Below are 13,095 nucleotides of genomic sequence, written 5' to 3'. Positions count from 1 at the left end.
CTTTCTACAATGCAATGCTTGCTGTGCTAAAGACTTGAACAGGGGAAGATGTAGGCCAGGCCCGTTAAGATAACAAACTCTGTGAAAGAGATATGGATCTTGAAGCTGATTGAAAAGTTTCTTGGAGACACATGCAGGAGGAATAGCTTCCAAGGCTAAGCAAATAAATAAAGCAAAAACTAGCCATTGATTTTGTTCTCCTTTTATGTATATAAAAAAAGTCATGCATTCAGATATGACGAATACTAATCTAAACAGGATGCTTCATCTTTATGGTTTTTTTATTGCTGTTTGTAATAAATCAGGACAGAGAGGTTTGCTTCTTAAAAATCGTTCATTGTATTAAGTCCCTAGACTCCTTTAGAAGATGTTTTTGACTATTAAGCTTCTGGCTAATCTAATAGTATTGGTGCTGAACAAGTGCCAAAGGCTCTTTGGCATTCAGCAAACTAAAGAAGCACCACTGCGACTCCAGCCTTAATCATTGAAATATGTAGCAAAATTAACTGCAGAGTGTTTGAGATAAGCCACAAGAAAGAAACCGACTACAGTGGATTAGGGCGAAGTAAAAACATTCTACAGGAACCAGTATTCTTTTACTTGTAGTGCAAAGATCCCAAATGCCTTACCTTGACAGTCAGGTATTTCTTCAGTAGTTGATTGCCTATAGTCAGTCTGCCACTTTTCTTCCATCTTAATTTGAAAGTATTGCAAACATAATCAGTTTTGTCCAGTCCTAGGCTTTAGTACTTTGAGCGGGGCCGGCAGTGCTTTTGCTCCAGAGGTAATAAGTATAGGAAGCATTCCCTTGTGCTGCCTTGATGTATGAATTTCTATGGCTCTAGGAACACCTGAAAACAAAGAAGAGACCACCCCTGTTGTTGAATAGTGGAAAAGATGGACGAAGGACACAGCTCTGTTGGATTCACAGCTCTTTATTGCAGCAGTTAGAACTGCTCCTGGAATCAGACTGACTGCAGCCTAGCTGGCTGCTTTATATAATATTAAGTAACTTGAAACAGTAACAACTTACAACTAGCTAACCAATCAGGAGTCACAGTTTTCAATCCTTCATTTACATACTGGTGGCCCTGAGTGAGAACTGCAACTAATCTTAATGCATAACACCTGTTCTGTAAGAACATTCATAGATGTTTCAGACATGAGGGAGTAGCTATAATGAATGGTGGATGACCAGTTGTAGCCTCTTAATAGTTAAGCTCCTTGGAGATACATGTAGAAAGAATAACCCCCGGAAGTAAACAAATAAAACGAAACCACCACACTGCTTTTAAAGGTATAGAGCGCTTTTGGGACAGGCTAACGGGTAACATCCTTTTAAGAGAAGGTGTCTATGAACCATATGTGTACTGACAAAGCGTGTTCTCCTTCAGGGAGAGCACGTGTTGCGGTGGGGTCTACTGAGCCACCCCTTTGTTGCTGGGTAAGTTCTCCAAGATGGCCAGGGGGCATTGATTGGATTGCCGAGTTGCTGGGGCAAAAGTTATGTTGCAATTTTGGTGGGAGGGGTAAAAGGTTTAAATACTCTGCACGCAGCCTTGTACTTTCTCTTTTGCTGTGTGCAACGGATCACCCGCCCACCCGCCCTAGAATAAGGGGTTTGTTGCGTTGACCTTGCTATGCCTGTCATGGGGTCGTCTGCCTTTGAGCAGGGGCCTGGTAGTAATTTTTCCACCTGGCAAATTGGCTGGCTGGGTGGTTTTTGCCTACTGCGTAGCAAATCGTCACAACTTGTAAGGTTGTGGTTAGGCATTGGTTATAAATCTGGTGGAGGAGGGGTTAGGATAGGCTGGGCCTACCCCTCCATGGAGGGGTTCAGGATAGGCTGGGCCTGCCCCTCCATGGTTGCTGCGGAAAGGGAATTCCGTTAAAGGAATCCTGGGGCTTGCCATCTTTTCGTCCAATCCCTGGAATGGGACTAGGGCCGGCAAGCCTTCGGGGAGCAGGCGGGTGAGAGTTGAGGGTCTGTGTCTCAGCTCCAATTCTTCCCCGACTTGCTTTCCCCCGCACTGTCTTTCGGTGGTGCCCGGAAGTCAGTTCTGTCCCCAGGCAGGGGGACAGATAGTCTTAACCAATGCCTAAACAACCACTCACAGTTTGTATTTTAATAAAGTTGTGGCCAAAATCATGCCAAAAATCTTAAACAAAAATTACGTGTCCATTGTGAGTTATTTTGGGGGGTGGATTGGGGACCTCAACACGCAACTGTGTAAAATGCTACCTTCGGAACATTATTGATTTTTGGATTGTCGTACTAGAAAATTAAAGGGTACTTTTAATTCTTCCAACATGCCAAGATTTCAAGAACCCTACTTTATGGCAGAGATTTTGAAGTTTTCAGATCTTTGGAAGAATTATTATTCAGGAGTGTGTAGGTCCCAGGGCAATTGTTAACAGGGTTAGGTCAACTTTTCCTGCTCTTGGTTGTTCTTCTAACAACACTTTACAGAGAAGGCATGGGTTTAATATTTTATGAGTGTGCTGTGTAACAGTCCAGGGCCTAGGCCAAGATTTGCTGCCATACCAGTGTCTTTCTACAATAACATTTCTTAAACAGGAGTACAAGCAAAAAACTCTTTTCATCTAATTGAGATCTAGGCAGTTAGGCACTACATTTCATGGGAAGGTAAATTTTAATGACTTGCACAAGGCCTGAAGTGGTCACTTCACACAGCATGACTTGTACAATCCATTGATAAGGACGGTATTTTCAATGCTCTAAGGATTTCCACTGGACTAAATTTTTGTTCTCAAGCTGTTCTGCTTATGTGTTTCTCTGAGATGTCATCATGAAGAGACATAAATGCACCATTGCCAGTAGGAATGATGGTGTTCAGGTTTATTTTTCTGTCTTAGGTGTCCCCAGGGAAGCAATTTCTGCTTTGATTAGGTGTCTGCTTGATGTCCAGTTTCAGGCACTTGAAAATGTCCTGTAGTTAAATTCTAAGGAAACAAAGATTATTTTAGTTGACCCCCGCTGCCTTCTGAATGACATCCTAGCCTTTGCAGCTCCTTTTGATGATTGAACTGTAGAGTTTCCTATTGGATCTGGGACCGTTGGATTGTTTACGGTGCTGAATTTGTTTTATGATTTTTTTTTTGCAGCCGCATTTGTCCCAGACATTATAAGATTACGGTAATCTCAAAGGTTCAAAAACTATTTCAAAACAAAACAACAACAACATTATATTATATTCAACTAATATTGGATGCCAAGGTAAGCTTGAGTAAACATATATATTTCTAACAGTTTCTAACTACAGTAGGTACCTGTTGAATCTCAGTGTTATGTATTGAAGTTCTCACCCTGGCCACCAGGAGTATTGTGTATATAGTTTTCTTTCCTTTTTTTTTTGCATAAATTTTTATTAATTTTCCACCAATTATAAATTTGTGCAGTTATACATTTTAACCCGAATACATCAAATTATTTCTGTTTTGAACTTCCTTCAGCGTCTCTGAGAGTCATCCATTTTTATATCTATAGTACGCATTCCCTTTTTTTATATTGCCATTATTATTCCTTAGTCCCAATATTTTTAATAAACAATACTTATTTCATTTTTACAGTGCCTCTTGAAAACCCACTAACGTTGTGTTCATACCACATATATTTTTCAGATAATCCACCAATTTCCCCCAGTCCTTGATGAACTTTTGGTCTTTAGTGTATCTAATTTTTCCGGTTAATTTGTCCAGTTCCGCATAGTCGGTCAGTTTTAGTCTCCATTCTTCTATCGTCGGTATCTCCTCTTGTTTCCATTTCTGGGCCAACAGGATTCTGGCTGCCGTTACAGCATATTGGAAAAGTTTAAGGTCCTTTCTTCTTATGTCCTTTCCCGTCATTCCTAAAAGAAAAGCTTCTGGTTTTTTCACAAAAGTGTATCTTAACATTTTTTTCATCTCATTGTATATCATTTCCCAGAAACTTTTAACTTTTTTACATTCCCACCACTGATGAAAAAACGTCCCTTCTTTCTCTTTACATTTCCAACATTTGTTATCAACCTTATACATCTTTGCTAATTTTACAGGTGTCATATACCATCGATAAAACATTTTCATAACATTCTCTTTCAGCAGCGTACATGCCGTGAATTTTATATTCTCTTTCCACAATTTTTCCCATTCTTCAAATTGAATATTATACCCAAAATCCTTTGCCCACTGTATCATTACCGATTTAACCTCTTCATCCTTAGTGTGCCACTCCAGCAATATCTTATACATTTTTGACAGAGTTTTGTATTCATTGTTTATTATGTCTTTTTGGAAAATTGATTGTGTATATAGTTTTCACTCAGGTCCATGTCAGTTACTTTAGGCGGGAAACCCTGGGTGGTTGTTGCTATAATATTGACAGCTGGCTGCCTATAAAAGCAGGCCAGCTGAGCTGTTTGCTATTCAGTTCTATTCCAGCTTACAAGTAAAGAGCTGCTTTGGAGAAATCGCTGCATCATCTGCTATGTCTACCCACTATTTAACACTCAGTGCTTGTCATATCATTCCCCTGGCTGCGGGTCACTGTGTACAAGGTCCTCCCCCAAGTTGCAGCCTGCACCATAACTAATAGGACTGTCTGCAAATATCTTAATTGGTGGACAAGTCTATAACAGGAGAAGGTGTTCTTTTAAACAATCTGGTCCTAAGTTGTTTATAAGTTAACAACAAAACCTTAAACTTGGCTTGACAGCATAGGAGTGGCTAGTGCTTTTCCTTTAACAGATGCTATATGCAGGTGGTAGAATGATAACAAGTTTAATAAATAAATTAATAATTATAATAATAATAGGAGTAGGATTGTGGATGTAGAACTGCTGTTAAGGCTAGTTCAGAAGATGCATCTGGTGCAAAATGCCATGTCTATTATTGTTAATTAAACTTGTTAGTCACTTACTATCCAAAGGTCAAAAAGAATCTCAATTTCCAGTGTCATTTTTCTAGAAAAAGAAGTGTGTAATATATTCACCAGTATTCTTTTCAGAATATACCTAGAAACCAACTTGCTATCTGTCTGGGCGAACATAGGAATAGACGGTGCTGCTTTTAAATGTGATTGCTCATAATGTTGTTCTATTCAGTTTCTGCATTAATTGCATTTTTTTAATCCACTTGAAAATTGACACTTAAATATGTATATAAATACACATTTCTGCATTTATTTTCTCTCAAAACATGCATTTTAGAAGCATCTTGATAAGTTCAAACTGCTGAGAAATGCATTGCAACATGTGGAGAAGTTCAAGCTATCTTTCAGTTTGCACTTTTAAGTTGAGCGATGCTGATCAGTCAAGCCAGGTTGTACCCAAATTTGGAAAGCTTGAACTCCTCAAGCCTCTGTAGGTAAACAATGACATCTGCATTGTGCACCGATGCCTGCTATGGGATGTTTTACTTAAGCCTTTCCTGTAATGTTGTTTAATAACATGTCCCTTGCCTATGACTTAAGACACACTGCTGTCCAGCTATTCTCGCCTGGCTCCCTCATTCCACATTTAATGAGATTGACTGCAGATGCAATTGAGAATTTATAATGAGCTCTGTGAATAATATAAATGAAGTAGCCAATGGCACTTGTCCTGCTATTTCTAAATAGCTTTCCCAGGGATCCTCCTTGAAAAAAAGTATATTCTTTAATAATTGAAAACAGGATAGCTAGAGCACTTATTACATTTATTAATGCCTTTATGAGATAAAAACAGATTTGTTTCAAGTCATTTCCACTTTCTGTAGCCCTCACATTAAGACCAACATGGTTATGGAATCCTGAGCATAAAAATGTACAATCAATTATGATGCTATAATTAATTAAAATGTAAGAGTTAAGCTGAACTTCTATGATCCTTAGTCGAATAGTATTTTAATAAGGATAATTTGTCAATGAAGCCAATCTTGCATGGATAACATCTTTGCTAGGTGAAATTCATCAACAGTGTGTGTGCGTGTGTGCGCGCACGCATGCACATGTGTATGTGTGTGCATTCACAGTGAGGGGGAGAAACTTTAATGTGCAACATGCTGAATGTATCTATTAAGAGGCCATTGCCACAGCATGATCTTTCTGGTATGGATTGATTCCTACAGAGACTTTTATGTAAATGGAGCAGATAAAAAGCACTCCAGGCCAACAATCTCATTTTTAAAAAGATTGTTTTACATATAATTTTGAAAACCAATAAATAAATGCACAAATAATAAGGGGGGAAAAAGCAACACATGGAGGGCAACCATATGTAAATTTGTTTGGAAGTAAGTCCCTGTCAGGGATCAATGCGATTGTTTTCATGTTGCAGCCTAAATCAAAATAAAAGAAACTTGCATCTGACGTTGCATAAACATATCCTTATTACACCATTGACCATATGTCACTATGCAGTGCATCACATTACCACATGGATTTTATGTGCTTAAGAATGTTGAGTTGCAGGTCACAACTTGTCAATCGTTTACAGTGCAAGCAAACCTGTGCTGGAAAACCCCCTCATAAAGTGTGAATGAGCCCTGTGGAGGTTATTAGGAAAAAAAATATTTGTTTCTATATATTAATGTTAGCTCTTAACTGAAGTACAGCCACCCCCTGCCTCATGCTGGAGCCGCCATAGCAAAAGATTTATTTTTCAGGTTGAAACCATCCTTCCTGCGGCATGGCACAATGTGATTATTCACAGTAAAATGCATTGTGAGAATGGCGACAAACCAGTGAACTGCTTGCCAACAAAGCCAACCTTTTGATCCTGATTCTATTAAAATCAGTTTTTTCCTGGCACACACAGGATACTGCAGCAATCTTGTGTTTTCTACCTGTCAAATGTTAAAACTGCTGTTGGGTGGTGCCAAGTTGCACAAATGCTTTATCCTGTGCTTGGGTGAATTGGCCCTTGGCCTCTGGTCTCCAAGTATTAAATGGGAATAGTAGCAGCTTATCTCAAATGGTGCTTATAAATGCCAGGCACAATAAAGTTTATTGAATGGAAATTTATGCACAATTATAGTCAACGTAGTTTAGATTAATATATATTTGTACTAAATAAAGTGCATAGTACTACTATTGCAACACTCTTTAATACTAATATGTAATATTTTATATATTAATTTTACCATTGTGATCTCTAAAGGCTCTGAGGTGATACATCAGGGGAAAGTGGTGCTGTTCTCAGGTTCTGTTTGCTTCCCAGATGCGTCTGGGCTAACAGGATTTTGGACTAGATGGGCTTTGGTCTGATCCAGCAGAGTTCTTCTTTAATTCTTATTGCTTATGCTGTAGGCATTTCTAATAATCATGCTTGAGAGTTTCATGGAAATGAGTGAAATAGATGTGTATCACTATTTGCTAGAATTAGATCTAGCGATTTACATCCAACAAAAGATTTGTTTTCCTTTTATTATGCAGGATGTCAGTTTTGCAAGCATTGCTATGTCACTCCATTAAACTGCTGGCTTAGACATAACAAAAACCAAGCCGTTGTAATTGGTTCCACAAACGTTCAATAGTATAATGAATATTTTTTTCCCTAATGAGAGAAATTAGCAGAAATGCGGATTTGAAAGTCTGCATTACTACATGTAAAAATGATGGCAGAGTGTAAAAAAAAAAAGCAAAAGCTGTTGGGTGGATACAGAAGTACAGGAAAGCATTTGCATGTGATTGATTTCACAATGTAAAGAGAGAGAGGGAAAGAACCATACAGAGTGCAATTCATAAGTGTAACTCTTGTGCAGTATCTATTCACTTCTTGGATCTTGCCAAAGAGCAAAGAACAAAGGCTATAACTAAAATATAGGCTAAGTATTTGTGTAACAATACTGTTTCAGTACTGATATTTATTTAATTTGAGCATATAATGGTTAATGGAAAATCTCCCATCCAAACACTGATCAGCTACAAAGCTACTTAGGTTGCATTTCCCTGACAGACAATTTCAGCATTATTTTTGAGCTTTCACATGACATAAAAGCCACTTCTAGAAAACTAATGGAATATAGTGCATGTTTAGTGTTCATTTCTTCAGTATCTGATTCCAGAAAAAAATCCATTTACAGCACCTTCAACCTGAAGAATCGGAGTAAAATTACAAAATTCGGGGTGGTATACCAGCATGTAGTTCTTTCTTGCTGTTTTCATGAGGGAATCATGGGAGAACAAAGCATGCAAAGGCAGAAAGTGTGTAGAGGGAGGAGTACTGACATTATCCATTGATCCATTATCCATTGTCACACTACCCCTACTGGTGTGAATGAAATTCAGTGTCGGTACATTGGTCAAAAACTCACAATTCCATAACACAACAGGTACTGAAGTGTGAAGGGAATGTTAGAAAATGGGACATAACCACTAGCCTCAGTGGTAGACTTTGTGCTCTAAAATTTTAGTGGCACCCTCTGCAACGCTAAAATTCGGTGCCCTATTATATTAGTGTTGGTGAACACTATCATCCCTATATAACTTTAGCCTTGTAGTGGGAAAGAATGTGCACAGCCCCAAAATTTGTCTGGCCCAATTTAAGAAAATTTCCCAAGCCAATCAGCCAACAACATATACAGAATATTTTATCATTACAGGCTCAGTTAACTATTACATAGAAAAGTGACAAAAAGACTTGTTTTCTAGATACCTTGGTGTTCCGTGCCTCTGGGATGAAGTATTTTTACATGAATTTTCTATACTCGTAATTGCTGAACTTTCCCAACATTGAATTAAGAGTGTTTACCTATGAATAACCAGCGCTTTTTCTAGCTGGAACTCACTGGAAGTCAGTTCCAGCACATCTCATGTGGGCAGCATTGTCATTGTAAGAGAACAAGGGAGGCCTTCATGGTGAGTTCTGACTCCTCTTTTTCTAGAAAAATAGCACTGTGAATAACTGTTACGAGCCAGAATATCTGAAAGGAATTTGCTCTTGCCAGGGCCAGTCCTACCATTAGCTACAGTGAGATAGTCTGACAAGCTGTTTGGGGCTCTCAGGAAAGGATAGCAAATGGTTAGTTATCTAATTTGTTGTTGTTTTTACGGCTAGTGCATGAGAGAAGTGCTTGTTGGATTTTCTGCCTGAGGTGCTGAAATAACTTGACTAGTTTTGGGTATCATGTACTTTGACTTGGGCGAGGGGAGCGGGGGTGCCATTCGCTGCTCTTTCTCCAGCAGCAAAATGTCTTTTTTGTAGCAGTTGGCTGCTTTTTTTAAAAAAGGAAAAAGCAGGGCCACGCATTTCTCCCTAGTCTAATATTTCCATTCCTCCCCCCCACCCCAGTGTAATGCAGTCTTGGCTGCATTAAAGGTGTTGAATAACTGCATTAACCTTGGTATGCTTTGGCAAAAGGACAGCAAATAAGAGGCAATAAATGTCTCCCACAGCACTGATAAACTCCAAGGGCAAAAAGCTAGTTGTTTATGAGGTTCAGAGGATAATTTGGTCAAGAACATCTTTCACTTCAAATTATTGCCATTTTAATAATGGTGGAAGGTAATTTATGTAAATGATTTCAACAGCCCAGCTTTGGGTGGCTTTTTAGGGGTCTCAGCATTTTTGTATTGTTGGTTTGCGAACCAAATGGCTGAAATCCAAGATGCAAACGGTTACCTTCTGATTTCAAAGGATTTAATGTAGAGGCATAGTTGTATAGCAATGGCCTATAGTCAAAAGCAGCACAACTGTGCTTTTGAGAACACTGGACTTTTCTTGAATATCTAAGTCAGCTCAGTTGTGTATTACAAAGTGAAGCTGTGAAATTTCATGGAACAAAGAGTGGATTTTGAACGGAACAGTTGGTTGGAGCAAGAACACGCTTAATCCATTGTCTTTCTGCCTGAAAGGCACACACACACCTCTTTTCTAAATTTTAATTCTCAGCTTTCATTTTGAAAAAAGAAAGACAATATTTTACTTGGTATGTTGTTTTGCTGCTGGTAAGGAGCCCCTCAGCTGGACTGAAGAGTGCAAAAATAAGTCAACCCTTTATTTAACTAAGATACGAGGGGAAATGGAGGGGCAAGATTATATCCAGTTGCTGTCTTGGCTTCTGATTTCTAGCTGTTGAATACAAAAGCCCTGGGATGAAGGGAAAGGACTTCTTTGATAATTATGTAGAGGGAGGAATTCCATTACCATATGTTGGAATTTGGCAATAGTGGGTTTGACTATGCATCAGTGTGTGAGATGCCTGGCACTCTGACAGAAATGTGTGTCTTTTTATGGTGTCCCAATGAACACTGAGTGAGTGGGCTTGGGAAAACTTTTGAATGTTGACTTCTCAGACTCATCAGAGATTAGCTGTTATTGTCTGGTGCTGCCACTAGGCAAATCTGCCCTGGGAAGGCACTGAGGCAGGGAAGCCAACCAGAAGGCACTTGGCTGAGGGGTTCCTTTGAACCTGGAGCTAGCCCCATCTTCAGTGAAGGAAGATTTACTGTACAAGTACATAAAGAAGTTAAGGCACACAGACAGATGAATTCCTAGAGAAAACACCTCTGTCCTTTGAATGTCTGTGGCAGGAAACTTGGACAAAGGTTTTTTAAATCCTTACTATTTCCTCCTTGCCTCAGATCTTTCTCTTTTTGGTTCAGCTGCTGATGCTGTGGTCTGAGGAAAATCCTTCTTCGCAAACTAGTCTTTGGTTTAGGGGGAACCCCACCAATAAGAGTGCCAATGGAATCAAAACAAATGTCAGCTTCATAAAATGTATTTTCTGGAGTTCTACTCCCAATGCTTCATCTGACCCCATTAATTAGGAAACTTCCCTTTGTTGTGGCAAATAGCATTTTTTAAATGCAAAGTCACATCTAATGTAGCTTGTGAATGTGATTAGGTGCTGAAAATCCTTGAAAAGGTTCATAGAATTGTTTGGACCCCTTGGGCAGAAAGGGGAAGGAGAGACAGATTGAGTGTGCAGACTCCACAGAATGTGAGTTGCTGACTGGAAGAATATACTGTGTTTATTATCTGGTCAACTGTGCAGCCCTTTAAAGAGAAAAGAAAACTTAATCAAAGCTTGGGGTGCAGAATTTCAGCATTATTAGCCATCAATCTTAATAATATCTTAACTCCACTTTGTGCACAAATTTAATAATATGGATATTTTACAGTCTCTGGGAAGATTCACAAAACCAATTATAGAAATGTCAGAATTTCCATAGGAAGGTAACCTTCCTCTTAGCAGTGGCAAGGGAACAAAACAAACTGATAGTGATTAAAGTGTCACGATGTAATTGCATTTTCTTCCAAATAAACCATCACTTCCCAATAAATAATTAAAACAAGCGGTGTTCCTCAGGATGCAACAGTTCAGTAGCTGTGATTAAAAAGTGCTAGCAGGCATTATTAGATTTTTTTTATGATAAATTTTCTCCCATTGTCAATTTGTCAGATTTTATTACCTGGGTGTTCTTTTGGGGTTTTATTCATTCAGGTTTAGCAGGAAAAAATAACTTTGTTCTTCTGCCAGACACTGTGATGAAATCTATATTCCGTGTTAATTTCACAAGTAAACTTTAGGTGTACTCGGTTCCAAGTGCTGCCGTACAAATCTAGACTTAGGAATTATAATTAATTCTGCCAGTAGCCCAGCTTGTGTGAAATGTTAAGCCAAACCATGGCTAAACGTGAATGTGTGAGGTACTCACAGCAGAAACTCGCCACTTTGTTCTTTTCCTGCTGCTACTACTTTACTACCCAGAGCTAAGTTGTAAAGTCATGGCTTTCCCTGGCCCATAAGCTTGAAACCTGTTTTATGTGCTTGAATCTACTGATTTTTTGTTTAATTTACATGTGTAAAGCATGTGAAATATTCAAAGGATTCAGATGGTAATATGAATGCGGATGGGCTTTATTATTATTCTGTTGTGGCATCCGACTTGTGGAATTCCCTAGAAAGATACAGTTGGCCTTCTCTCGAGCTAAGGCTGAGTTTTAAATATGGGTTAAGATTATTGTCTCCCTGTTTTCATGTAGAATTGCTTTGTTCTGCTCTTGACTATAATACACTGAAGTGGCATTGATTTTAATGCATTGAACTGCTTTTATCGGGTGTATGTATTTTTGTAAGCTAATGTGAGTTTATTTCTAGAGAGATGCGAGGAATACGTTTTTAAAATGCCAAAATAGTTGCGCGCTGAGGTCCCCCAAAACCCCTTATCCCAATAACTCACACATTACACATAATTTTTGTTTAAGGTTTTTGGCATAATTTTTGGCCACAACTTTATTATCATACAAATTGAGAGTGGTTGCTTAGGCATTGGTTATGACTAGCTGTTTCCCCCCGCCTTTGGGGAACAGCACTGACTCCCTAGTCAGTCCCGGAGGAACAAGATCAGGGTCAGCTGGAGCTGCGAAACAGACCCTCAGCTACCACCGCATGTTCCTTGAAGCTTACACGGCCCGCACCCTGCCGTCAGGGTTTGGACGAAGGGGATGGTAAGCTTCAGAATTCCTTTAACGGAATACCCGTCAGCAGCAGCATAGGAGGGGCAGGCACAGCCAATCCATACCCCTCCACCAACCAATTTTAACCAATGCCTAACCGCCATTCGAGCCCTTACGCTCGCCGCCAACCACTCACAAATCAAACCACACCCTCAACTTGGACACCAAAGCATCCAACCACACATCATTCCCAACTGAAGAGAGATGAACCCCGTCATCCCTATAAAATTCAACCGCCCAGAATGAAATAAGAGGGTGAGGGATCACGCACCCACCCAAATCCACCACCAGCTTACTCGCCGCGGAGTTAATCCGCTTCCTCACTCGTTCGGTGGCAGCTGGGCAAGGGCTACCCCTCCAAGTGCGTCGTTGAAGCAGCTGTGACCAAATTAACCTAGCGGTCGGCACCAGTGCCGCCAGCTCCCTCAGGTCCTGTAAAATGGCCGCACGCAGCTCATAGCAGGAAGAGGAAACCATATCATTCTCCCCAGGCTGCACCACAATCGCCGAAGGAGGGCCAAAACGAAGGATACGCCCTTGCAAGAGAGGTAATAATTCCCTCCACAGCATCCCCCTTCTGGAGATCCAGGACATCTGAACGTGCTACGGGAAGCCCAGGCCATCACCCAGTCTGGATTGACGAGCTCTGTCCGCA

Source organism: Podarcis gaigeae (assembly GCF_964106915.1).
Source record: "Podarcis gaigeae genome assembly, chromosome: 9".
Lineage (NCBI taxonomy): Eukaryota > Metazoa > Chordata > Lepidosauria > Squamata > Lacertidae > Podarcis > Podarcis gaigeae.
The sequence above is the reverse complement of the archived record's forward strand: the minus strand, read 5'-3'. Positions refer to the sequence as shown.